We start from the raw sequence: 27660 nt of genomic DNA, 5'->3' as shown, positions 1-27660 counted from the left end.
CACGGACCGTGGTATGGAAAGAACTCAGCCACAGTGTGTGTGTTTGTGTGTGTGTGTGCGCCCACACCCATGCTGTGTGTGTGTGATGGAGGTTAGCCCATACATCCTAAACAGCATGCTAGCCAGATTTTTTTCCAGCAGACCCATCAGTGGTCACCCCAGGCCCCCTGCATTCTGGTTCATACACATTCGCTCCTTGCATGCAGGGGCCATAGGCCAGAAGCCTTTCCCCCACCGATGTGACAGCCAAGCTAGGGGCCTCAACCTCAGTACCCCCCTGGGTAGAGCTTGTCAGAGCTCTGGTGCATATTCGTAGTGTGTTGGGGCATGACCCTGGATCGAGGGACAGATAGCTATGCCAGTGGGTACTTGGACTTAGATGGGGGCAAGGAAGCAGTTTCCCTGTCTGGCATGTGCTGGTTAATTTCCAGTATTTTTTTCAGGATTGAAATGGTTGAGAAACCCTTGGGGAATTGTTGGAGGAGAGAGTGGACGTGGGGGTCTCCTCAGACCGGGGTCTGTTCTTTCTTCTAAATATATATCACTCATTGTTTTTCCCTTGGGCCTAACAACTCCTAATCTAATAATAATAATAATAATAATAATAACGATGACGACGCCCCTTACCACCGCCTACCTCTTACGGCAGCCCTGATGGTGCCCCTTTCACAGATGAGGGCTTGATTCTCTCAGCTTATGAGCACCCAAGCGGTGCTAGGACTGAGGTCTTGGACTCCTGGTATCAAGCCTGGCCTGTCTTTGGAGGCCTGCACCTCTCCTCTTATCTGTCCCAGCACCATTTCCTTTCCCTGGCTCGGCGCCTTCCCCCACTTCCTCCCCGCCCCCTGAGACGTCCATCCACAGGCCCTCTCCCAGGACCTGTCAGGTGGATGGATGCCTTACGTGGCTCAGCAAGGGCTTTGAGGACCTGGGTTTCGCTTTGTATCTTGCAGGGAAAGCCAGCAAAGGAGTGAGGTTGAGCGCCCACTCTGTGGGTGACAGTTTGGGGCTGGCCGTCTTCAATGACAGGGTTACCAATGAGCTTATGTCCCCCCCCGCCCCCCCCGCCCCTGCTGGTGGGCCCCGTGCTGCACAGCCACCTTCCCAGATGCAGGTGGTGGCCTTGGGAGGCAGGTGCCCCTTCCCTCACTCATCCACAGCCCCACCTTCTTTAGATCCTCGGGGCAGGCAGCTTTCCCAGCTCTGACACACTCGGAAGGAGGCTGGAGGGGGTGACCCCACCTCCTAGGTCCCCGAATTCAATAGATATTTACTGAGTGGTGTGAGTCACCCAGCTAATGAAGTACAGTTAGTTCCCTGAGGTAGTCAGGCCATGGCAGCATGGTCGCTCCTTACCTGAAAACGATTGTTAGGGACCAACCACGGGCTCTGAAGTGGACCCAGCCTTAGACAAGATTCTGGGTGCCTGGAGCACAAAGGGAGCTTCTGGGTCATCGGGAACCCGGAGGAGGGAGGTGTGTGTTTAAACAGGGAAGTGGGTCTTTGAGGATGTGCAGGCACTGAGGAAGGGGGCACGGGGGGAGGGCGGAAAGATGACCGAGGGAAGCGGGGAGCAGGGAGGAAGCGGCCCAGGTTGGGGGCACGGCCCTAAGAGCTGAGGTTGGCACGGTGTCGCAGGGCCTATCTCTGGAGGTTCTGAGAAGTTTGGACTTGATCTCTCTGGCCCTGGGGAGCTATCACGTGTGTGATCTTGAGCGCACATGTGCATCTTACGGCAGTGTGCCTTGGACAACACGGACTAGAGTGTGAGCGTGAGTGAGCGCCTGTGCACACACACACATAGCCCTTCACCCCGGCGTCCATTCGGACGCTCTCTCCTTCAGAGAAACTGGCAAGGGCGTACTTTAGCCGTCATCCCCAAGACCCTATACCGTTCAGGGCTGTGGCCCGCACACGTGAGTGTAAGAGCAGGCTGGGGACCCTCCCCCACCGGGGTGCGGACTCATGTGGCATTCACAGACTTAATCCCCCGCCGTGAGGCCGGGGAGGCAGCATCTGTCACTTTCACAAACACAGGCAGCAGACTCTGGGAGAGACACACTCCTCTTGCTCACAACCGCTTGCAAAGCAGAAGCCTGTACCGCGCTGATCCCCATGCCCGAGACAGAAACAGTCCCTCACAGCCCCTGCACCAAGGCCAGACCCGTACACCCAGTCACTCCCTGCATTCCAGCACGCACACATGTGCACTTGCACGCACACACGTGTGAAGCACGCCCCTGACATCCTAACTCCCCATACGCACAACCACACGCTCAGATACTCCTTGACTTTAAGCACAGCTGCTGGTATCCTAAGCCCTATTCACACACACACACAGACACACTCACGCACGCACATGCACACACTCCTTTTGACTTAAAGCACAGCTGTAGCCACCCCACCAGCCATACACACATGCCTACAAGAGGACTCACACACACACACACACACACACACTCACTCAAACACACAGCCTCGAGATCCACCAGAACCACCGTGGGCAGCGGTCATTGAAGAGTGACCGCCTGAGCGGTGCGCCGAGGGGAGGGGGTCGCCCTGAGGCCTGGGCTGAGGGTCACACGACAGGGGACCTCAGAATCCCTTGGGGAAGGGGTCAGGCAGACCCTGAAAGGGCTCCGTTGGTCTGGACGGTTCTGCCAGGTAAGGGAGACTCAACAAACACAGGCCAGAGGCGGGAGCCGACTAATGGCCGAGGCCGCTGATGGCCGAGATGGCCGGTCAGCGAGGAGGGAGGCTCGACAATTGATGTGACTCGGGGCTGGACAAATGATGGCGCGTTTGGCTGGAGCCGGCTGGGGGGCCACAGACCAGAGACCGGGTGGCCCTTCTCGCCTCAGTGGGGAGAGGGCCAGAGCCGGCTGTGTTGCGACAGGGTGGGTTTCCCAGCCTGGTCCTGCCGGCATCCTGCCTGGTGTGCGTGTCTTGGGGTCTTTGTATGGGTGAGTGTGCACGCGTGCGTATGTGCGTGTGCATACATCAGCGTGCACCTGCCTCCGTAGAACTTTGTGTCCTGGGCACTCTTGTGGTGCATCTGTGTGCATTTTCGTATGTGCATTTGTGTGTGTGTGTGTACCTACCCACCCACAAAGTGCTCAGGGACCCTTCTTGATGCACCTCGTGTACCTCTGTGCTCATATGTGCATGTGTGTATTGAATGTGCAAGGACCTTTCTTTTCACGAGATGCCGTGCACTCTTGTGTGCTTGTATTTTTTTTCGGTGTTGGGTGAAGGTTGGGGCGAGGGAGAAGGAATGGCCTGGACTTCAGCTGTCCATGCACCTGGTGGCCCACAAGGCCGCCTTTGTGCATCCGTCAGAGCCTCTGTCTGGGCATCAGCGGGTGTGGGCTTGTGTGCTCGCCTGCTCCAGAGTCTGAATATCTGTGTGTCCACACAGCATCTCCCTCTGAGCGTAGCTGTGGGTGGGGTGGGCCAGACCAGATGAGGGGGACATCTCCCTGAATCTATACATCGTCCCTCCGGAGGGGGTCACACAACCCAGGCTGGGCCTGGCGGGGACCCAGCAACACCGCACAGTACAGACCACCCCTCCTCCTCCTTCTCCCCGCGTGACCTTTGAGCACAGCAGCCCCAAATACATATTTATCAGAGGGGCTGTGGGGACCAGCCCCTCCCCACCACTCCCCTCAGGGCCCAGCCTGCCTGGCTGCGGAGAAATTAACCTTGTGACACAGGAGCTCGCTGACACCCTGGCCCCCTCCCCATCCGCGTGGCACATATGAGCATGGGTGGGTGTGCGTGAGAGAGAGGCAGAGAAGAGGTACTCATCCAGGCTGGAAAGGGGAAGAGGGACACACAGGTGTACCCATGTCCATGTCATTCTTGACACACGCACATACACACACACAGAGACACACGCACGCACACCCTCCAAACTACAAAGTATAGTCAGAGACTTTGAAATTTTGAAATAGATATACATGCAGACACATGCAGTGGTTCTAAAATAGACACACACACACACACACACACACACACACACACACATTCTCAAACACATGACAGATCTGTGCACCCGTGGGTCCTGAGACTCAGGTACCCGTACCCTTGGTCAGAGATTCTCTTTAGAAAGCACGTAGATACAAAAGCCTACAAATCCACACAGACGCTTGTGCACACATCTCCAGAGATGTTGAAATGGACATACCAGATATAAAAACAAGGATAAGCACGCACTCACACACAGGTATGAAAGCCCAGACATCCATGCGTGCTCGTAGGTACCGAGACATCACACGGCAAGACAAACACTAAAACCCCAGGGAGCTCCTCACGTGGAGAGTCTTTTCCGCAGGAAAGGTACAAACACAGATACTAAATATGGCGGCATCTCAGCCCACATGCCCATGGGTGCACACAGGCCACGTTCAGAGGTCCCACAGGGAAGCCACTCACAGTGACCTGAAGGGACGTGTTCTGAGTTATAGCACCCAGACATCCCCCACTTTAGACTTGTTCCCTTCGAGCAAAATGAAAATGGGTAGATGCTCAGTTCTAAAAACGTTCACGGGATGAATTCATTCATCACACATTCACGGAATGAATTCATTCATCACACAGGAACTGGGCCCTATGTGAGCCAGGCCCTATCTTAGAAGCTGGGAAACAGTGATTCACAAGACAGACCTGGGCCTTGCTCTCCAAGAGCTTGGAGACAACAGGATGGGTACTGATTGGACCTCAGTGTGTAGTTAGTTATGAACGGTGATAACATCTGGGAAGGAAAGGAACAAGGGGCCGGGGGAAGGGATCGTGGGAGAACTTGGTTGAGATGGGTGGGTCAGGTGTAACACCTCTGTGGACATGACATTTAAGCTGAGCGTTAGACACAACATACTGATTCTAAATGTGCACACACATCCTTCCCAAAACTTACTGAGGCCGCACAGGCATAAATAATGCAGGACACAGATGCCCCCACCCCCAGTCCTCTGTGCCTCAGTGACCCTTTAGAAAACTCCTCTGGTGGAAAGTGGGGTCCCCCTGGCTGGGGTCCAGATGTCTGGGCTCTGACAGAGGTGCACAGAGTGTGCCAGGGCTGTGCTGCCTGGGAGGGTACAGGGGGCTTCACTGAGGAGGTGACATGGAGAATTGTGGGCAGGGGTCCAGAGGAAAAGGGGAGGCAGAGGGCTGTCCAAATAGAGGCACTCCCGGGAATTCCCTGGCAGTCCAGTGGTTAGGACATCGCAATTCCACTGCAGGGGTTGTGGGTTCGATTCCTGGTTGGGAACTAAGATCCCGCAAGCCTCGCTGTGCAGCCAAAAATAAAAACTAATAAAAAATAAAGAAATAGAGGTGCTCCCGGTGCACAGGCAGGGAGGTGTGAGCAAATGTGCACATCACTGGACTTGCAGGTGTGTTCGGGTAGGGGCGAGAAATGAAGCTTGACATCACTGGGAAGGGCTGTGAGGCTCGGATTTATTTCAGGCGCACCGCGTAGACAGAAGGGTTTTGAGGAGGGGCTTGAACAGGATGTGAGCCACGTACTAAGTCAGGGATCTCAGAGTCTGGTGAGGAGGAGGGACTGGAGGAGGACAGGGAGACCCCTAGAGGGAGGGGTCCTGCCCATCCACTCTGGGAACCCTGGACAAGGCCTGGCCAGGGCGGTGCCACAGCTGCCTTCCCCCTGCTCCAGCCCCTTCTCTCTGCCGCTGGGCAGAGTTGAACAAGCTACAACTCGCTCCCACAGGGAGATTTGCTGGGAGGTGGAGGTCAAGGGTGACAGTCCTTTTTAGTGACCATTGACACTCTGCTGTTTTCTGAGGCCTCCTGTGGCCAGGCCTTAGCGGGGTGCCAAGGTGTACAGATGAGCCAGTCCCTTCCCTGCCCCAGAGGAGTCCCCAGGATGGGAGGGTCGACCCTGAAGGAGCCTTGTCTGGGACTCCAAGGGTTTATTGAAGGCACCTGGAGCTTGTTCTTAGAGAATGAATGGGTCAGAAGGCCCCACGTGGTATATGGGGAAGCAGTGAGGATGGAGCTTGGTTTTTGAAGGTGAGACCAACTTTCATCTGCCGTATTGAGTCCCCCAACACACTTAGAACATCTTCTTTAGCCTGGAAGCCCTGCATGAACTGGTACCCGCTTGCCCGTTCAACTTCCACACCTTTCCTCCTGCCTCCAGAAGCTCAGGCCACTCTGGCCTTCTTGCTCTTCTTCAAACACATCAACCTTGTTCCTGCTTCAGGGCCTTTGCACCTGCTGTTCCTTTTGCCAGGAAAGCTCTTACCCCCAACACTACTCAAAGCCCACCTTCCCCAACAGGCCTTTCCTGACCTCTCAGTCTAAAGTAACATCATCTTGTAACCTACCCCTTCACCTGCTTTATTTTCCTTCTTAGCTCTGAGGTATATATTCTTATCTATTGTATCTCCTCCTCCACTAGAAAGTCAGCACTGTGAGGGCAGGGACTTTGTCTTGTTCACGGCTGTATCCCCACTGCCTAGAACGATGCTCAGCGCACAGTGGATGTTTGTCAGATGAACAGGAGCTGGGTCCCTTGTCATCCAAGCTGCCCAGTATAATAGTAGAGCTGGACGTCGGCGGTGCTGAACAGGAGTGGAGGGAGCTCACCTTCTGGGGGAGAAGGGGGCCTACTAGTGTGGTAGGGGCATCGGCAAGTCAGGCCACCTCCTGCCTGAGGAAGGAAGCCAGCTGGCTGAAGCAGTCAGACTCTACACCCATCATCCTGGGCCTGTACGCTCCACTCCATCTTCCTGACAATGCTCCCCTCACCCCAGCCAACGCATCCTTGCCCCCCCCCATCATCACGTCTGCTTACCCCCCAACTGTTGCCCTTCCCCCACTCCCTGACCCTGACAACCCACCCCATGACAGGAAAAGGCAGACCGCAGACTGTAGGGTCGCACACACCCTGCTTTGAGTCCCAGCCACGGCTGCGGGCAAATCACATCTCTCCTTTTAAACCTCAATTTTTCTCGTCGGCAAAATAAGGTTTTTGTAGGGATCAAGAGTGATCTGGTGTGTGATGATGATGCTAATAATAGCTGCTATTTATCGAGGACCTGCCAGGTGTTAGGCATTGTGCTAGGCGCTTTGAACATTTTTTTTTTTCATTAAAAAAAAAAAAAAACAGAGGAAAAAAAAAAAATCGAGCACGGCGTGTCCCCAGAGTGTCAGGCCTGGTGTGCAGGGCTGTGAATCACAAAGGTGAACACAGCCCGTCTGCACAGACCTTACTATTCCTACGTGTGCTCGCACACCCACCTGAAGTACGGCACTGGGCAGGCGGTGGGGGCTCGCGCTCCTGCTCGGCCCCTTTCAGCAGAAGCCTCAAAGGGTGGTTTGGAGGCCACTGAGGCAAGCAACTCTCACAGATGAGAGAGCAGCCCAGCCATCCCCAATTCCTCTTTACTAACTCAGCGGGAACTCCCATTGTTCATATGTGGATTGCAGGGCTTGACACAGGGTCTGACCTAGAATTGGCCTCAGGAAGTGCTTATTGGATGAATGAATGGATGAATGAATGAACAAGTGAACAAAGGAACATATAAATATATATTTTTGGCTGTGCCACGCGGCATGTGGGATCTCTAGTTTCCTGACCAGGGATGGAACCTGTGTCCCCTGCAGTGGAAGCTCGGAGTCTTAACCGCTGGGCCGCCAGGGAAGTCCCTAAAGGAACATATTGAGCCAGGTGTCTTCATTGCATTTGTTCACCCCAAGACAGAGCACCAGGACACGCCTCCATCCTGCCCTCCGCACTACATTCCCTTCCGCACCCTGCACATCCTACTCACATACATCATTTGTGGGCTGATAATCCTAATATCATTTCCACCACTCACTTGCCCCTTTCTGTGTCAGTCCCTCTCCTAAGTTGGTTGTAAGCATGGTCTTGTTGACTTCTCACACCACCACTGTGAGGCAGGTGTTATCCCCGTTTTATGTTTGAGCAAACTGAGGCTCAGAGAGATGAAGTGACTTGCCCAGGGTCACACAGCTTTTTGACCACCATGCTCTTCGGCTCCGTAGAATCGCACGCCCTCTCAGTAGTCCTCTGGCCCGCGTGCACACTTGATCTTGCAGGTTTTTCTCCTCTCGGCAGTGGGATGGCACAACCCAGGAGGCGGCTTTGGTCCCAGCTCTGTTACAACCAGCTGTGTGGTGCTGGGAAAATCCTTTCCTTCCCTCTGGGCCTCGGCTTCCCCTCCAGCTGTCCCTCCTGCCCATAAGCCCTCAGCCAGTTTCCTGAAGCGGGGACAGGGCACAGAATTCCGCTCGGTCCTACCCTGTCCTCTCTAATAGAGGAGAAGCCAGAGGAGCTTCTCCACTCAGCAGATTTCAGATTCATTCACATTCTTGGGGGCTCTGGGCTCAGCTGGGCTTGGACTCAGGGGGAACATAAGACAAGCCTGTCCGGGAAAGGGAAAGGGGTCGGAGAAACACCGCTCATCGTGTGTCTGCCGAGCGCCTCACCACAGTCCTGCTGATGCAGGACTCATTAGCCCCGCCTTTTGCAATTACAAACAGGTGTCAACTCATGTGACACATGTTCATTGTAGGAAAAGTAGAAAATGCAGATATGCAAAGGGATAAAAAATCCCACCATGATCATCTAGTTAAATGAAAAACAAAATTAACTTCTTGATGCCTATCTTTCTAGATAGCTTTTCCTCCAATGGGAGTATGCCTACGAGTTTACCCAAAGAATGTATTAAAAGTTAGATGCCTGGGACCAAACTCTGAATTCTGACTTCTGGGACTTCCCTGGCGGTCCAGTGGTTAGAACTCTGCTTTCACTGCTGGGGCCCAGGGATTGGGCACGAGTTCAATACCTGGTCGGGGAACTAAGATCTCCCAAGCTGTGTGGTGCAGCCAAAAAAAAAAAAAAAATTATTAAAAAATAAAAAAGAATTCTGATTTCTGCTCTAAACCTTTTTCTTTAGGAAAATTAAAAAAAGTGTGCGTGTATGTGCACGTGTTTCATAAAAATGGAACCATAAACTACATACCAGTTTATAACCTGCCTTTTCTTCCTTCCTAACAGTGGATTAGGAATGTCGCTTCCTTGTCAATGAATTTATTTCAAGCATATTTTCTACAACTCCGCAGCCCTACGCTGCTGCACCATCATGAATTGTACCAGTCCCCAGTCACAGGACATCTAGGTTGTTTCCTGGCATTTCCTATTGCAATTATCCCCAGTTTACAGAAAAGGACATTGAGGCACAGAGAAGTCCCTCATATGTGTGAGAAGCTAAGGCACGATCCAAGGGGACCTGGGAATGGCTTGGGTGCTGGGGACGGTTCCCAGCCTCACTCAGGGTGGGGCTGAGGGGCCCTGACCAGAGGGAGAGGCTTGGGTAGAAGCCACACGCGGAAGACACATGACCGTGGGGTTTCCCTGGTGGTCCAGTCTCAATGCAGGGGACGCGGGTTCGATCCCTGGTCAGGGAACTAAGATCCCACATGCTGTGCGCACGGCCAAAAAAAAAAAAAAGAAGAAGAAGAAGAAGACACATGACCTATCAGAGGGGAGATGGGTGGGGGCACTTGAGGAGGAAACCGCCCACCCTCTCCCAGGCCCCCAGACCCAGGCACACCGTGGGCCTGAGCACTGCCCATCGGGCTGCCCCCAGCCCTCTCGCTGCCGTCCTTCCTGAGCCCTCGCCGCCTGCTCTATACTTGCCAGCTTATCAATAGGTTAAGTGGTCAGGTCAGCGATATTGACCATTTGATTAGGACCTTGTCAGATCAATCCCTGGCTCATCTCACGGACCTCCTCCCCTGCCCGCACACGCGCCCTGCCTCCGCGCCAGGGAGCAGGCGGCTGGGGAAGCCTCCACCCTCCCCACGCAGCACCCCAGAGCCCTTCGGGGCGCTTCGGAGCCCTCCGGCAAGTTCAGAGAAGGTGAGAGCCAGCCTCTGCCTCACCATCTCCCGTCCTCGTCCTGCCAGGTCAGGAGCTTCGAGGGCTGTCTCCAGTTTTGCCCCGCCCCTTGCTTGCCCCACCCCTGCCTCAGGGGCCTCTGTGGGCCCCTCCTGGACCTCTGCCTAGGCGCTGGGTTCCTGCACCCCCTCCTTGCATCCACTCTCTTGCTTGCAGTCATTAGATCTTGTTTGCTCTGTGTCCTGTTCCCCTCAGAGTCCAGTCAGACTGAGCTGCCCCCTCTTGGCTGTGTGACCTTGGGCAAGTGACTTCACCTCTCTGAGCCTCCATTTCCTCATCTGTATCATGAGAATGATACTCACCAAAGGGTTGTGAGGATTCTTCAAGATCACACCCGCAGAGCAACGAACCACACCTGGCACACAGCTAGCACCCAGGAAACCCCGGCTGCTCTCACTACGGGCTACTCTGCTGAATTTAGCTGAGCTGGTGTGTTTGTGGGAGACGGTTGCTCTGTCTGTCTGCTCCTCAGTGAAAGTGTATGTGGGCAGTGTGTGTGGGGGGCCGATGGGCACCGTCATCCTCAGGCCTGTCCCAAGCTCCAGCTCAGGGCCATACCCTGTACTAGGTGGTGTAGGGACCCCCAGTGGAGCCAGACTCCAGCCTACCCTCCAGAAGCAGTTCTAGTGGCTTCAAGGAGAGCTGAGGGGCCAGGACCTTCTCTCCTTCCCCAGGAAACATTGGAATCTTCCCCTCCTCTGTGGCGCGGCTGCGAGGACCAGAGACTCCGGAGTCAGAGAAGTCAGGGTTCCGGTCCTGCTTCCCGTGCCAGGTCACCATGGGCCACCTGCTTTTTCCCTCTGTTCCCCAGAGTTCCCATCTGTGAAATGGGGAGAAGGCACCTTCTAAGTAGCTCCCATTCCCATCTTCCAGTCTCAAGGTCCTGCTGGGAATAGGGCTCCCAGCTCCCACAGGGCTTGCCTCTCCCGTGGGGAGATGTTAGCTACTTGGGAGAGGGATTTGTCAGGGGAATATGGGGGTTCGGGGACCTGGGAGATGGCACGAGGAGGAGAATTGGAGGCAGACGGGCCAGGGGTGGTCCTGCCTGTGGGCATCGCAGATGAGGGTGGCAGAGGGCAGAGACCAGGGCAGGAGGGGGGGGCGCCGCCTCCAGGAAGGACCCCAGCCTGAAGGCACTGCCCGACTCCGGGCCCCTAAGAGGCTTGGGGATTCCCCTGCCCGCCCCGCCATCACTTACACCAATATTGACGGTTAATGCCGTGTCGCCACCGTGTTCAACACTCAGCGCGGCTAATTGTTTTGACTGGGAATCGGCAAGGCGATTAAACGCCATCGATTTTGCCCTGCGCGCTGCATCGATTTTTAAATTTCCTATTGATCCCAGCCCTAAATCTCCTTAACCAAGCCCTCACCGTGGAGATGACAGCCGCTGATTAGCTCCGGGGGCGGGGGTGCGGGTGGTGGGCAGCCTTTGAGTGGGGAAGAAACCCCAGCTCCTCCCTCCCCACAGGGACCAGGGGTCCGGGTCCCCTTGACCCCTGAAGATGGAGGCCCAGGTAGAGAGAGGGAGAGGGGGGAGGGGGGAGGAGTTGGGCGGACCCCCTGTTACTTTTACACCCCTTCTTTACTTTCCCATTTGGGCTTCTCTCTGGTCTCTCTGCTTGGGCTCCCTCCATTCCTGCTCTGTCTGTCTGTGTCACCCCATCTCTCTTCTCTTTCCTTTCTTCCTATCTATCTATCTATCTGTTTATCTATCTATCATCACTCTCCCCACTGTCTCGGTTCATCTTCTTCTCTTTCTCTTTTCTCCTCCTGAACTCCAGTCCAGCCTCCACCAATTCCTTGTGTCCTTGGCTGGTCCTGGGCCTCAGTTTCCCCATCTGTGCCAGGAGATTTACCATGAGATAGAAAAGTAGCCTGCCAAACGTTAAGGTCCATGGCCATCCTGCGCATCCCCCTGAGGTCTCCCCTCTGGAGAGTGCACTCACAGGGACACACAGATGTCAGGCAGGTGTGAGCTTCCTGGCTGTGTGACCCCACCCACAGGGCTCTCCCTCTCTGAGCCACTGCTTCTGACGTTGCCCACCGCCCACTCATCAGGACCCGCCTGGTGGGAAGGTCTCCTTGAAACCCTGTCTCCTCTGGGAAGTCTCTCCCTATCCTCCAGTCCCTGCTCCTTCTCTGAGTGCCCACAACAAGGGTGGTCTTTGTGTGGGTTCAAGCAGCTTTTCCAAGAAGACCACGTTCCCAGAAGGCAGGAAACAGGGTTTCAGTAGGAGGCACGCAGGCCTGAGCTTTCTAACCAGCTCCGCCCCTCACCGAGCTGTACAGGATTCTGGGGAAGTCAGTCTCCTCATAGCCTCGTCTGCTGCAGCTGTAAAGTGGGGATGACACCAGCCGTCACTCTGCCTTCCTGCAGGGCTGCAGAGAGGCTCAGCAAACACTCTTTGGAGAGGGTCTCCCCATTTCCTGTAGACCTCTCCGTCCTCTCCATCTTCTACATAGCATGCAGTGGGACCTTTCTGAAGACAAACTGCATCATCTCCCTCCCCGCCAGCTGCTTGGACCAGGCCCTGCTGGGTGCAGCCCCTGCCGTCTCTGCAGCCTCATCTTTCCCACGTCTCTCGCTGAGCCCTGCGTGACCAAAGGCCTGACATTCTCTTTCCTCCCACGCGGCCCCTCCACCTGACTAAAGTGGATTCGTCCGCCAGGCTTGGCTCGGGGGTTGCATCCTCCCTGGGTCTTCCCTGACCTCCCCTGGGATTCCCACTGCATCCTCTGCTTACCCCAGTGTGTGGGCATCAGTTCTTTATTCAGTCTCCCCAGCTTGCCTTCGAGCTCCTGGTAGACAGGGCAGAGACCTTGTCTAATCCATCTCCATACCTCCCACACTTGGTCCGGAGACCAGCTCAGATGAGCCTCAGTATTTGCTGATTAACCAAATGAATAAATGAGTGAACAAATATACCAGTTGGAAACATCATCGTGACTTTTATGTTCATCTCCCCACAGCACACAGGCACCTAATAATGAATAACCCTTTCACATTTCTTTCTCATTTGACCCTCCCTGCAGTCCTTTGAGATACATAGTTTGTCAATTAATTAATCCCTCCATCCATCCATCCATTCACTCAATCATCCATCATGTACTTAATGAGCATCCCACGTTTGCCAGGCCCTCTGTCAAAGGCTAAAGGTGTAAGACACAGTCCCTGCCCTTTAAGGAGCTTCCAGTCTGCTGGGAAAAACAGATGTTCAACAAGAGAAGGCATCAGTTATCCCCATTCATAAGATGGGGACAACTGAGGCTTAGAGCCCAGAAATGAAGGTAACCAGTGGCTGTCGGGACCTGAGTTTCCATTCACCAACTTGTGGATCCTCATGGTGTGACAGGAGCAGGGTCCCTTGGCCCCAGGAGGGCCTCATTCTGCCCGAGGTGGAGACGTTTCACGATTTCCCCAGGATGCTCACTCCCTTCTCCTCTCTCTGCAGGTTCTCTACTGGACCGGGTTGGTGGCTTGAATGTATTAGCTTCGCTGCTTCTGCCCAAGAGGTAAGGGCCACGGTCCCAGAGCTTTGCTTATTGCTGTGCTCCGGCTCCTGTCTCCTCTCGGAAGCCCCTGCTTTCCCATCCTCCTCCCCGGCCCCACCCCGGGGATGCTGCCCTTGCCCGTTCTGCCTCTGTCCTCTGCGAGGTTACTCTGACTGATCTGTGTTTTCATCCTCTGTGTGTCCTGCGGCTTTCTGGCCAAACCCGTGGTTCTGGACGTTGGTGACCGTGGGGCTTTCTGCCAATGAGTGGTAGGTAGGCTCAGTAGGAGAGAGATGGGGGTAACTTGGTGGCTCAGATCACAGCTTGGGGTCAGTCCCTCCCGCGTCAGAATCTCTTTTCTGTCCCTTCCTAACTGCGAGTGACTTGGGACGGTCAGAGCCTCCATTTCCTCGTCTATAAAAGGGCATAATAACAGAACCCACTTTACTCGCTGTCCTGAGGATGGAAGCCTAGTGAGGCTCTTCAGGTTCCAGCTCGGGAGCCAGACAGCCCCAGCTCTGCCCGCTGCCAGCTGTGAGATCCTCAGTTTCCCCATCTGTCAAAGGAGGGTAATAACAGCACCCCTGCACACACACACACACACAGGATGTGAGGATGAAAGAAGTTACTCCATGAAAGCATGTAGCCTCAGGAATCAGGAGCCTGAAATGCAGCTGGAAGCTCCCCTGAACAAGTGAGGATTTGTGAGGCCCCTCCTTGGAGCCCGCTGAGACTCACAGACAGAAGCAGGAGTCCTCTAGCCGCTCAGCTCTGCAGGAGACAGAGGCCCTGGGCATCTGCTCTGGGGTTTGCTCCACTCAGCTTGGTGAGGCCCTGGCTGTGAGCATCTGGGGAGGGTTACGGACAGGGCCTCTGGGGTGGGACCCTGCCTCGTGCTGCCCCAACCAGAACAGTTTAACCCACAGGCCTCAGGACCCCAGGGAGGCCTCTGCTTGCCCTCATAGCCTCGTTGCTCTGGGGCGGGGGGGTCGCAGCCTTACTTTAAGAAGCAGATGAAAGCTGTAGCCTAGGGTTTGCGATCTGGTGTGGTAGGGACGTGGTGGACTGGAAAGTGCATTGGCAGGGCTGGGGGAGCTGCTCTTCAGCTCCACTGACCGTCCCCAAGCAGAGACGTACCTGCCACTTGCCAGATTTCCCGATTTTTCAAGAGAAGCCAGAAGTCCAGACTTTCATGTGAAATGGCTCCATTTTTCAATATTGGCAACTAACCCCAAATTTCAAAAATCCCCTTGTGGTCCAAACCACATGTTTCAGGCAAACTTTGGCCCATGGATTTCCAGTTTTGCAATATTTAGTGTAGACTTTCTCCCAAGAAAACGCATCCCTATGTCTACCCAATTGTGCTCCAACCTCAGGATGTTCACAGACCCCCCCCGAAGCTCATCCATGGGCCCTATTCTAGCCGGTAAGGAACGTAGGAGTCTGAACTACATGATGTGTGCTTTCTCCAGGGAACCAGAAGTGTAGCTTTCCCAGGAACCATCATGTCTGCCGATGCTCTTGACGTTGAAAAGAAGGTCAAGGAGCTTCCAGGCTGCAGAATTCATTTGGGGGCTAGAGGCTGGCCTTTGAGAAATGCCTGAAAGTTGGGCTAAAGTAACAGAGGTGTTTAAAAAGAATTAAGTGTCAGAGTTGATGGAGGTTGCAGTCAGGGCTGTGATTTTAGTTCTTTGTGTTCAGATAGATGTTTGTTAAGTATCCAAGGTTTCACGGACATACGCACGACAGATTGGGTAACACGTGCCAGAGAGCTGTTATATCCTAATAAGGAAACTGATGTTTATTAGGGACCTCCTCTATGCCAGGGCGTGTTCTGGGCACTCCCTCCCACCCTGTGAAGTAGCTGTGAGTCGCTGTTGCAAGAGAAGGAAACTGAGCCACAGAGAAGGAAGGCGCAGCTGGCCTAAGGTTACCTAAGGTTACCATGGTAACCTTAATGATAGAGTCAGAATTTGGACTCAGGTCTGTCTGAACTTCAAGCTCTCATTCTTCCATTTCACCAAAATCCACTCCAGGTTTGGAATCTCCTCCGTGTGGCCAATCTTTGTGCTTTGGGAATGATTTTGATTTGTGGGGTGGGGTGGAGAAGGGAACACCTGAAGTCTTATTTGGAGCCAACTCTGATAAATTTAGCAGTGCTAATATTAATCACGGATCATACTGGGGCTACTTGTTGGTGTTTTGATAGAAACTAGAGACAATTATACAATAGAGATGTTTTGTTGATGGAGTCCGTAAACTAAACTGGCCTTGAAAGCTGTTGCCAAAACATCTGAGTGGTTCCAGGAAAAGTTCAGCCTCCCAGGGACACATGTTTGAAGGGAGCCACACCCTTTTAGGTATTTAATTTTGTTGCAAAACAATTACAACGAACATTGCCCCCACCCCCCATTGTCTTTGCTTTATAACCATACTTGGAAGGTGAGTGGTTCCCCAAACGTGTCCAGAGGCCTCCTCAATGCCCTGGAGGGAGCTGGAGCGTGGAGCCCAGGGTGAGCGAGACCCCCTCCAGCCCTGGAGGTGCTGGTCTGCCTCTGGCGCCCACGCGGCTCCCCCTCCTTCACTCCCTCTGGCCCTTCCTCTGGCTTTCTTCCCACCCCTGCCAGGGCCTTCTCTCCACTCTTGGTTGGGCTCACCCTTCCACCTCTCTCAGATCTCCATCTAGGGCTCCCCGACCCCACCCTGGCCTGGACTGGCCAGCCCCCCTACCCTGTTCTTCCCTCTCGCCCATTGTCACGGTATCTGATCGTATATTCTCCGGGTAGTGTTTCCCTGCCCTAAGCTTCATGGCTGAGGCAGGGAGAGACGTCTCTATTTGTCCAACACATCGACACCCAGTCCCTGGCACAGTGTAAATGCTCAATTAAGTATTTGTTGAATGGGGACTTCCCTGGCGGTCCAGTGGTTAGGACTCCGAGCTTCCACAGCAGGGGTCATGGGTTCGATCCCAGTCGGGGAGCTAAGATCCCACATGCCACATGGCATGGCCAAAAAAAAAAAAAGTATTTGTTGAATAAATAAATAAGTGAACACATAGGCAAATAAACCCACATCTATCCATTTATTCCTTCAGCCCCCATTTCCTGGGGGTTCTTTTGTGCCGAGCCTTGTGCCGCTAGATCCCAAGAGAAGGATGTAATTCACCTGCCTGGGGGGCCTCAGGGAGTCTTTGGGAGGAGGAGTGGGACGGCGTCTCCTGAGGGTTAGGAGAAGCCAAGGAGGAAGTTATGGCTCGGGTTGGGGGGTCACTCCTGGGGGCCATGGATGCTGGCCTGGTCTGAGTGCCCATGGCCATCTGAGGCAGGAGCAGGGCTGTGTCCCCACCTTGTCTCCCTCCCTTCTGTCCTTTCACCCTTCCACAAAAAGACACAGTGGCCTTCGGTGTGAACCAGGCCCTGGGGTCCCAGAGGTGACTCCAGCACGAGTGCCGGGGCCTGCCTAGAGTGCCCGCACGCCCCGACGGGGCCTGGAATACCTCGGAAGCAGGAGCTTAGTGGTGGGTGAGACCCGGCTTCCATTGCCGGGTCTGGTGAGGTGACTTGTACAGCACCCAGGGCTGTATAAGGAAGAAGACGTTGAACTGCAAGGTGGGCACGTCCTCTCTGGAGGGTGCAGGTGTGGCCCTGGGATGCTCCGGGAAGTGCAGGCCTGCGTGGCAGCGCAGGTGTTCTGCAGACAAGAACCAAGAAGCCAGTAGGTCCCTCTAGGGTCCTGGGATTTGCTCTGATCCCCCAGGCCCATTTAGCCACCTCTCTGTTGTGCCCGGGGTGAGGGCTTTGGCTCCAGGAATAGGGTGTGTGCTGTTACAGATGTGGCCTTGGGGTGGGGGGCAGGCTGGAGCTTCCGTGCGGGCGAGGCTCCTTGGATGCTGCTTCTGGGCAGGCCCCAGGGGTTGGTCCACGGGCCATGGCTGGGTGAGGCTGAGGGCCGGGCTGTGCTGCTAGCAGGTTGGCCGGGCGCAGGCAGGCGGTGGCGCTCCTCGCTGGGTGTGGAGTTGGGATGGGAGGGGCTGTTTGTCGTCCGTGGGATGCGGGGAAGCCGCTAGAGATCCCTTTGGTTGCCTTTGCTGTCCCTGGGTGGGTGGAGACAGCTGCCACCCACCCAGGACTGGGAGTGGCTGTCAGCCACGGGGTGGGGCGTCACAGATGCGGAGGGGGTGAAAGTGGCTGGCATCTCTTACACCTTCTGGGACCGATGAGTCCCTGGCATCCCAGACAGTCCTAGAGCAAACGAAGGCCGAGTCCCGGCAAGCATGGAGCCCCAGGGGCTGAGGGCAGGCACTTGACCCTGATTCCACACAGAGGGCACTGGTGAGGGCTTGGTGGCAGCGGACAGGTCACAGAGTCTGACCCTAGATATTCAGCAGTGAGCGCCCGACCCCCACCCCTGACACTGTCCAGCTCACGTTGCCCGCCGATCTCTGCAGGTCTCTGGTTTCCCTCTTCTCCTCTTCCTCGCCCTGGCGCTCCACCTCCATCGCCCTCTTCTTTTTTCCTTGCCTTGGTCTTCATCCATGTCTGGCCTCTTCCTCCCACCCTGATTGCCTCCTTTTCCTCTGAGCCTGGATCTGTTTGCAGTCTTGCGTGCAGGGTGTATATGGGTCCCCGTCTAGCTTTCTGTCTCCAGAGAGAGCCATGGGGAGATGTGGACCTGCCGCGAGTGGGGAGAGGGGGCGAGGAAGAGAGAAGGAAAAACGGCACTTGAAGGAAAAGCAAGAAAGGAGGTGCCCCACCCCCCAACTCCAGGACAGCTTCTGAGGCCCCTGCACAGCCATCAGCCCTCCTCCTCTTGGGGCGCGAGGGGACAGGAGGGCCAGAGGGGTCATCTGAGAAAGGGGGGGGGTTCCAGGAATACGTCAGAGAGGAGTAGAGTGGGAGAGAGAGACTCGGGGAGACCCAGAGTGCATCCCATGACAGAGAAATGCCTGGAGGGAAGGAGCAACGGAGACAGCAAAAAAGTCTGCCGGGAAGCAGAGTCAGAGATAGAAAGAAAGCAGAGAGCGTGTGAGCGTGAGAGCGTGAGGGCCAGCGTGCTGCTGAGGCCACCGGGCTTGGGGGAGGGGGCAATAAGAAAGATGGGGCTGAGGGCAGCCGGGGAAGGTGCACAAGGCTGTGGGCCAGGAGGGACTCGCTCCATGCCTGCTCTCTGGGGGCCCCACCCCCAACCAGCCTGCTGTGCCTGGCAGAGTGTAAGGAACGGCCGAGGCCCTTGGTGTGTGTGTCCCTGTGTGTGGCGGGGGGAGACGGTGAGAGGGAGTGGGCAGGAGGGATGTACTGGTCCCGCCCACCCTTGCGATCCTGAGCCCACTCTGCTCTGTCCCCTCCTGCGCGGTTCCATCCCTGGGTGTTCGGTTCTGTTTTGCTCTGGCTCACGGGAGCCCAGAGGGCCGTGGGGAGCGCTTGGGCACCCCTGACTTCTGGCCTGGGGGAGGGGGGAAGCCGTGTGTGTGTGCGTGTGCATGTGCGTGTGTATGTGTGTGTGTGTGTGTGTGAGAGAGAGAGAGAGAGAGAGAGAAGGCGCGCTCGAGGTCACTCTGGACTTGGTCTCCCTTCAGCCCCACTCCAGCTTTGCTGTCTGTCTCTCCTGCATTATCAACTTCCCTCCACCTCTAGCTGCCCGTCTCTTTGGGCCCCTCTCACCAGCTGTCTCTCACTTTCTCTGTCTCCTCTGCCTGTCCCTCTCTGTCTTTTATCTCTCTGTCTCTCAACCTCATCTCGTTCTCTCACTGTCTTTCTGTTCCTCTGTGTATCGCTCCCATTCTCTCTCTCTCTCTCTCTCCCCCTCTGTTTTCTAGCTCTCCCTGTCTCTGGCCCCGTCCTCTCTTTATCAGCACCTCTTCTCCGTGCAGCTCCAGCCCTGGGTTTTCAGTTCTGCTGCGTTCTGGTGCTCTCTGTTTCTCTCTCTCCGGTCTCTGTTTCTGTGTGTCTCTCCATCGGGTCCTCCCGTTTGCCCTTCCTCTGCTCTTTTTCTCTGCCTTTGCCTCCTGTGTCTGTGTCTATGTCTCTTCTGGTCTCTTTCATCTTCTGTCTCTCCCCGTCTGTTCTCTCACACTCTCTGTGTGTCTCTCTTGTCCCTTGTCTCTGCGGGTCTCTGGCTGTCCATCCCTGCCTGTGTGTGTGTGTGTGTCTCTCGCTCCCCCCTCCCTTCCCCCCCTTTTTTTTTTCTGTTTCTAACACCCACACTCACATCCTACCTCAGGAGTAATTGCTTTTGTCTGGGTTGGACTGGACTTGTGGTGGGGGGAGGGTGGGGGGAGCCGGTGGTGCTGGGGGGGTTGGGAGGGACGGAGGTCGCTTGGTGGAGTTGAGGTGGCCTCCTCCAGAGCAGGGGGTGCTGAGGAGCAGAGGTCCGGCCGCCCAAGGTGGTTGGGGAAGGGGGCCCTGGGCCCAGCCTGGCAGGGGTCTGGGGCCTCTGGCAGGGAAGGAAGGAAGGCAGACAGGCCCTCACGTTCGGATTTGGAGACGATGTAGTGATAAAACGGGCTAGCCAGCATCGCAGTGGCAGTCTCGGCCTTGAACCCTCCCCCATTCAGATACACTCCCAAACCCCGAAACACCATCATATGCACCAAGTCACCATGACACACACGGGGACACAGCCAGAGCCTCCGACCCACTCATGGAAACACACTCGGGCATCGGCACACAGGGACGCCCGAAGTCACACGGATGCGTGGAGCGCACACGGGATCTCTGACACTCTCGAAAAGAAAGAGCCTCCAATACACCAGAGACAAACACACCTACAGCCACCCACCGACACAGGCACAGAATCCATACACATGGGCGCATGGGGACTTGTGTCGTGGTTCCCAGACACTCACAGAACCATCCATGCTCAGTACACGTGGATGGGGGCTCGCGCACACACACGACAGATTTCCTGGAACACAGGAACACGCAGCCGCCACACTGCCTGGGCACTGGGGGTCACTGAGATGCCCCCGGGGACACACCCACACCTCCTCGAGGGACAGGCAGATCCGCACACACACATTTAGACATTTGGGGACACTCAGGTACAGGAGACACTCATGGAAGGACACACACACACAGAGCCCCCGAGTCCCCTGGGACACACCCACAGACTCCTGGTCACACAGAGGTGACTCAGTAGCTGAGACACTCGGGGACACACAGTCCCGGAGTCCCATGCAGAGCTGAAGGACTCAAAGACACGGCCACCCAGGCACACCGGGGACACACACACACCCTACACATATGGCAACTCAGACACCACAGCCCTCCCCTGGAATCTCCTGTCCGATGCCTCACAAGCCCTCCCCGCCCACACACACACACACACACACACACACACACACACACACACACACAGTGCAGTCCAGGCCCTGGGGCGAGGCCAACGTGGAGCTGCCCACAGAGACCGAAGGAGGGGGAAGCCAGGGCTCTGTGGGTGGGCAACAGGCTGCCTGGGGGTTGCCCCACTCTTCTTGGCATCCACTCACCCAAGCTTAATCCAGCACCCCCCAGGCCTTCCCCCGCCCCCATGGGCTCAGGACAATGTCTCCCCAGCCCCCAGGTACCCCCTGCCCACCTCCCACAGGTCCATCCCTCTCATACCTTCAAAGGGCCCCATCTCCCTGAGCTGCTTCCAACTGAGGGGATGCCTGCTTCCTCCCAGGGCGTCTGTCCCTCAGTTTCTCCCAGCCCTTTTACCTGCCAGCGTGACCCCCGTCCCCATCTGCTTCCCTCCCCACTCTCATACTCACCCCCTCTCCTGGCTGTTCAACCTCTCAGCCTCCCTAAGCTCTCCTGCTGTAGGGGGGTGGTGCTGGGGGGCCCTGGCCCCTCAGAGGCGTGGGTAAGGGGTACACGGGGGTGGGGGGTGGGGCCTGGGTGCGGCTCCGGGAAAGGGAAGCGAGGCAAGCGGGGGAGAGAGAGAGAGAGGCAGAGGCAGGCAGCCAGCCAGCCGGCTTTATATCCCTGCCGTATTGATCTACCATGTCACAGACCCGGTCGATAGCCAGCCCAGAAAGAGAGGGAGAGAAGGGAGGGGAGGTTTGGGGGAGGGCAGTGGGACCCCCTATAGTCCTTGGCCCATCTGAGGCCCCCTTGGCAGGCTACGGGGGCCTGTTCCAGCCGGCCCCCCCCCAGAAGAGGCCCGTTGTATCCTCCTCCTCTTCCTCTTGGCTGTGGCCCTCTCCCTGAGAGCCACCTTGGCAGAAGAATTTAAGTACAGAAGATGCGCACGTTTCTTTCTCTCTCTAGAGGCTCTTCATCTCTCCCGTGGGCACGGGGAGTGGGGGGCTCCCAGCTGTTCACTGCCTCAGCTCCCCTTGGCCCTCAGTCGGGTTGGGCAGGTGGGAGGCCCAGAGGCAGTGTCCGGTTAGGTCAAGGACGGACGGGAGTGCACATCTCCCTTCTTTGCTGTGTGACCTTGGGCAAGCCAGAGAACCTCTCTGAACGCCCTCTTCCAAAGCCATCGCTAGCGCTGGAGGGCTCTGTCCACGTTGGGTTTTTCTGCCCTTTTTGACTTGACGTTCTACCTCGAAACTGCACCAGGCCAGTGCTAGAGACAGACCACATTTAGAATTTCTTTCTCCTGATCCGCCCACCCCAGCAGCCTGAGAAAGGAGAAGGCAGCCTCTCCCTCTCCTCAGCCTCCTCTGCCCTCTCTGAAGAACATTCTACCGCCTGCCTACCCCCCACCCCACCGCAGCCATCTAGGGCTCCCCTGACTGGGCAGGAAGGGAGGGGTGTCTCCCTAGGCAGGAAGGGGAAACGAAGGCGAGGCTCCGGGACAGTGCTGAGAACCCTGGGGCTGTGCCTCTATCCTGGATCCAGCCCTGCCTCTGTCTCCTCTCTGGGCCTCAGTTTCCCCCCACCCCCACGCTCCAACCCTCCCCAAGCTCCGAGATCCCGTGTGTATGGCTCTGGGATCCATGGCGATTGGTACGGAGGGGAGGCAGGGCCATCCGGAGGGTGAGACCAAGGCCAGAGGGGTGTCTGCTGCCCCTCCCTCGGCCAGGACTGCCTGGGTCCCAGGTGCGTCCCCCCCAGCATCCAACTCCCCAGGGCTCGGGCTCTTTGTCTGTCCAGATCCTCCTCCCCTCCCAGCCCAGCCTCCGAGAGAGGTTGAGGAATCACCTTAGCCTTGACCCGAGGGGGAGGGCAGAGGAGGGGCAGGCAGGCCCCAGCCCCGCCTCCTGCCCACGGCCAGCCCCACAACCTCTTTCCTCCCTGCTTCCCCCAGTACCAGGCCGCCCCCCACCCCCCAGTGTCAGGCCGCTGCTCCCTTTGTTAGGAAGGGGGAGGGGAAAGAGCTGAGCTGAGGGGACGTGGCCTGACCCTCGACCTCTCCCCTTCCCTCCTCCCATCTGGGTCCCCAGGGGCTCAGAGCCCCCTTGACGGACAGTTCTGACCATCAGCCAAATGGCTCTGGGAGTGCGCGGGGGGCCAGGTAGGGGGGAGGGGAGGAAGGCCTAGCCAGGGCCCTGAGCCCACCAGAGGGGGGTGTCATTTCATGGGTGGGCGAAGGCCCTTAGGATGAGGGGCAGGGGAAGATAGGTACCCATATCTTGGGGGGAGCCTGATTGGACGGGGGCGGGGGGGTGGGATGTGGAAGCAAAGTAGGGCTTAGCCCGGAGCCAGCAGCTCTGGACGCCCTATGGGTAGGGGCCCGGCCTCGGCAGAGGCCTCCACCCTACCCACACCCGGCCTGCGGCGTTGGGAGTGCAGTGAGTTTTTTAAAAAATTAAAAGAAAAAAAAAAATATAACAGGAGCAGGAGAAGCTGGGGGAAAAAATATATAAGAAAAAATATAATAAGAACTAAGCGGTGGCTGCAGGAGAGAGAAAGGGCAGGAGGCAAGGAGGGGGGCGCAGGGGGGAGGGCGGCTCGGGCCCTGGTCGCTGCGGAGGCCCGGCCGCCGGCCTCTGCGCTGAGCCCTCCGCGTCCCCCCTGCCGGCCCCCTCCAGCCCCGATCGATCCAGTTTCTTGGCAATAAAGCATTTTTATTGTCAGCTGCCCTGAATGCCAAATGTGAGCCTGGTCCTGCTCCCCCCATCAACCCGCGTCTTCACCACCCCTCCCCCAGCCCTCCTCCACCCCCTCTCCTGCCGGGCCCCCCCCCCACCACAGAATCAGCATCGTCCATCACCACGACCCCCTCCTCTTCCTCCTGGCCCACGTCAGCCGCAGTCCTGTACATCCTCGATAATCCACCAAGCCCCCTCCCTAGCTAGGCCGCTGGGCACCCTTCCCTAACCCCAAACCCGCAGGGGAGCAGAGAGGTGGTCTCTGGATGAGTGGTCTGGGGGGCGCAGGGATGGACAGGAGGGTATCAGGGTGGGCAGGCAGGGAGGGGACGGCCACAGGTTGAGGGAGGCGTGGGCAGAAGGCAGGGGCGAGAACAGGTGGGGGAGGCCCCAGGGCGCCCTGTCATGGTCCTCCAGGGTCTGCCCCACCCCTTGCACACAGAACTTGGGCCCCTGCCTCGGTGAGGCAGCTGGGGGCCGGGGAAAGAGATAGGCTGGGGCTGGACACCCCTCCCACGTACCCGCCTCAGCCCCTTCAGGTCTGGGGACCGCGCCACACACCCCAGGAGTGCGGGTGTGAGGGCCAGATGAGAGGGTGTCAGGGAAGCAATTTACAGAAGGTCCTGGCGGCCCCACCCCGCCTGCCCTTCCTCCTCCCACTTTCTGTTCTCTCTTTTTCTCTTTGTCTCTCTTTCCACTTTACCCGTCTCTGTTTCTCTTTCTTTGCATCTTTCTGTCTCTGTCTCTCCCTGTGTGACTCTCCTGTATTGCTGCCTCTCCCTCCAGGGATTTAAGCATCTCCACATCCGTCTCTGTTCTACCTGCACAGTCCTGGTCATTCCTCCCCTGCACCCCTCTTTCTCTACTCGGCTGCATGCTTTTCCCTCGAACTTTCTTGTCCTGACTGTTCCCCCACGTGCCCCTCTCATTTCAGTCTCTCTTGGGTTACCTCCCCTCCCACAGCTGGGGAAATAAACAGAGGCCCAGGTCCTGGGAGGGGCAGCAGAAGACACAGAGAACAGAGCTCAGCGACTCTTCTCTCTTTCTCTTGGGAGCGCCAGTGTCAGGAGGAGCGCGGCCGGGTCTACACCTGCAGAGGTGCAACTGGAGAACTGGGGCTGGGTCCTGTCTGTCTGCCGCAGACTTGCTTTGTGGCTCTGCTCCAGTCACGTGCCTGCTCTGAACCTCGGTTTGCCCCTGAAAAGTGCGCTGCTCAGAGGGCATTTTTGGCCCCTCCTGTGGAAAACCTGTGCCTTGAAGGCCCAGAGTTCTCTGGAGAGGGAGTGGGAGACAGGATCCTTCCGCCGGGGAGCGTGGTCACCCCTCCACCCGGGTGCCCCTACGAAGGCATCTCAAGGCTGTAAGCCTACCCTCTCCCCTTCTCCTGGCGGCTGGGGAAGGTGAAGCTGGAGAGAGCCTAGGATGCCAAGCTTTTCCCTCTCTGTCTGGGTAGGGGAGTGGCCCCACCAGAGTGGTGCTTTAGGGAGCAGCGCAGGGCATGGACTCAAGACCCCAGGGCCACCTCCACTGTCAGCTCTGGAAGGCAGGGGCTGCTTCACTTGTCCCCAACTCAGTGTCTGCCACATGGATGGGGTTCAGGAGATACGTGTGGAACCAGTGAAGAAGTGAGGAAGGACCCGGGCAATATACAGGCTGGAGAGGAGACAGAGAGAGAGAGAGAGAGAGAGGGAGGGAGAAGGCCGGGAGATGGGGCAGAGCTGGGGACAGGGGTGCAGAGCGGGTGGCGGGGGAAAGAGCAGAGGGAGTCAGACACCTGTGGGTTGAATCCATGGGAAGTTGGGGGACACTGCGGAGGAGGAGGGTTCTGAGATGACCCCAGGTCTCCTGCCAAGCCGCCACCCTTCACCGAGGACTCAGTGACCCACCTGTCAACGAATCCCTGCATTCGCGCTGCACCCGCATCCCCCCAACCCTCAGGCCTCGCAGTGACCCCTCTGCCAAGGGGGGTAAAGAGCTCGGTGTTGGATCCCTCTGGCACATAGGAAGAGGCAGTTTGGTTTAAAAGGTGATATATGTACACATGTACCTACTCACATGTCACGTGCTTGCTTACGCCTAAAACAGTTCTCACCTTTCACCTTTATGAATTATTTGGTATTATCTTCAGATTATAGTTTTCCAACTAACAGAAGAGAGAAGAGTCCCTGCGGGCTGTGTAGGGAAGGCCGGGCCCCGCTGAGCTGGAGCTGGCCTGGGCCCTGGGATGGAGACGAGGTTAGCAGGTGACTGAGGTGTAAGGGATTCTGGCCAAGGCCTAGGAAACCTGGAAGGAAGTAAGGGATCTGGTAGAGTCGAGAGGGGAAGGAGATCAGGAGACCCCTCCACAGCTTCCCTCTCCCCTCCTCAACAGCCCGGCGCAGACTTGGGAGTCCCTTTCTGTCTGGTTCCAGATGCCCCTCCTTTGAGAGGTCCTTTCTGATGACTCTGTCTCCACTGGCTTCTCATCTTCTCCCTGATCTGCCCCAAACCTTTGCTCATGCTGTTCCCTCACATGGAAGATTAACAAGGTAACAGCTGCTCATGGACCGCTCACTGCATGCTAAGCACTCGACCTTTGGGCTCTTGCCAAATCCCCTGGCCACCCTAGGTGGTAGGCATGATCATTATTCCCATTTTGCAGATGGGGACACTGAGGCTCGGGGAAGGGAAGTGGCTCACCCAAGATCACCAGCCAGTGACTGGCAGAGCCAGGACTGCCATTCAGGCCCTCTTCATTGGTCCAACCCACAAATGTTTGTCAAGAACCCACTGGGAGAACTTCCCTGGTGGTCCAGTGGTTAGGACTCCGCGCTTCCACTACGGGGGCACGGGTTCGATCCCTGGTTGGGGAACTAAGATCCCGCATGCCACTCGGCATGGGAAAAAAAAAAAAAAAAAACACTGCAAGGGGTCAAGTTTTGTTGGAGGCGCATGGGAAACGTGACTGCCTCGCTGTGAGGGGTTCAAATCCCAGCTCTGCCACGGACTTGCTGTGACACTGTGGGAAGGTTTCTCCTCTCTGAACTTTGATTTCCTCCTCTGGGTCAGTGCCACCATCTCATAGGAGACAGTGAACAAGGAGATGTAAAATGTCTGGCAGATAAAGTTACTTGACAAATGGCCATGCCCTCCGCTCTTGTTCTTCTCTGATTCTGGCCCATCCTCGAGGTTCCAGCTCTTGCGAGCTTTTATATTTGAAGAGCATTTTCCCCAAAGCACAGTCAATATTCATCGTCTCTTGGGATCCTCACCACTACCTGTAAGGAAGGCATTATTATCTTTTTTTTCTTTAATATTTATTTATTTACTTATTTGGTTGCACTGGGTGTTAGTTGCAGCAGGCGGGCTCCTTAGTTGTGGCACACGGGCTCCTTAGTTGTGGCATGCGAACTCTTAGTTGCAGCATGCACGTGGGATCTAGGTCCCTGACCAGGGATCGAACCCAGGCCCCTTGCACTGGGAGCGCAGAGTCTTATCTACTGCGCCACCAGGGAAGTCCTGAGGCATTATTATCTTGATTTGACAGAAATGGAAACTGAGGCTCAGAAGACTCAAGTCCTCTGCCTCGGGTCCTTGTCCCCATCCATTTGTCTGAGCACTTGCTGTGTGCCGGGCTCTGTACTGGGCACTGGAGATAAAGAAGTGAACAAAACTGGCACAGCTGATGTCCACGGAGCCGACAAGCTAAGAGGGGATGCAGATCTTTAAGTGTAAATATCGATTAAATGCAAAATCAGAAATTGCGATCAAGTCCCCTAAAGGAGAGACAAGAATAGGGAGCCAACACAGAGAGGGAAAGACATTTAAGCTGAGCCTTGAAAGATGAGTAGGATTTAACCAGGCAGAGAGCATTCAAGGCAGAGGGACCGGCACATGCAAAGGGCCTGGGGTAGGAAAGAACTTGGTTTGAGGAGGCGGCGAAGCTTAGAGCAGGGTAGGTGAAGGGGAGAGTGGTGGGGGGAAGAGAGGAGAGCTGTCAGCAGAGGCCAGATCACACAGGACTCTGTAGGCTGGATTAAGAGGTTTGTTTTTGTTTTTTGTTTTTTTGGCCGCCGTGCAGCTTGCAGGATCCTAGTTCCCTGACCAGGGATTGAACCCGAGCCCTCGGCAGTGAAAGTGCAGAGTCCTAACCACTGGACCGCCAGGGAGTTCCCGGACTAAGGGGTTTGGGTTTTATTCCCCAAAGCAGGGAGGC

At 56.3% G+C, this 27660-nt stretch overlaps 1 protein-coding gene across 2 annotated transcripts in view; it reads left to right on the top strand.

The window, feature by feature from the left end:
* Positions 1–27660, top strand: part of POU2F2 (POU class 2 homeobox 2) — a 79160-nt gene that overhangs the window by 5747 nt on the left and 45753 nt on the right. Inside the window, exon 2 of one of the 2 annotated variants that reach the window (XM_082438691.1) lies at positions 13408–13468. The gene's annotated coding sequence lies outside the window, so the exon portion shown is untranslated. Of the gene's footprint in view, positions 1–4009; positions 13469–27660 lie in introns of those variants that run through there. The other variant, XM_082438692.1, reaches the window with a different exon arrangement.

This window comes from Balaenoptera physalus (genome assembly GCF_965194825.1).
Source record: "Balaenoptera physalus genome assembly, chromosome: 19".
Classification (NCBI taxonomy): Eukaryota; Metazoa; Chordata; class Mammalia; order Artiodactyla; family Balaenopteridae; genus Balaenoptera; species Balaenoptera physalus.
Note: the sequence above shows the minus strand (reverse complement) of the source record. Positions and strands in the feature narration are given on the sequence as shown.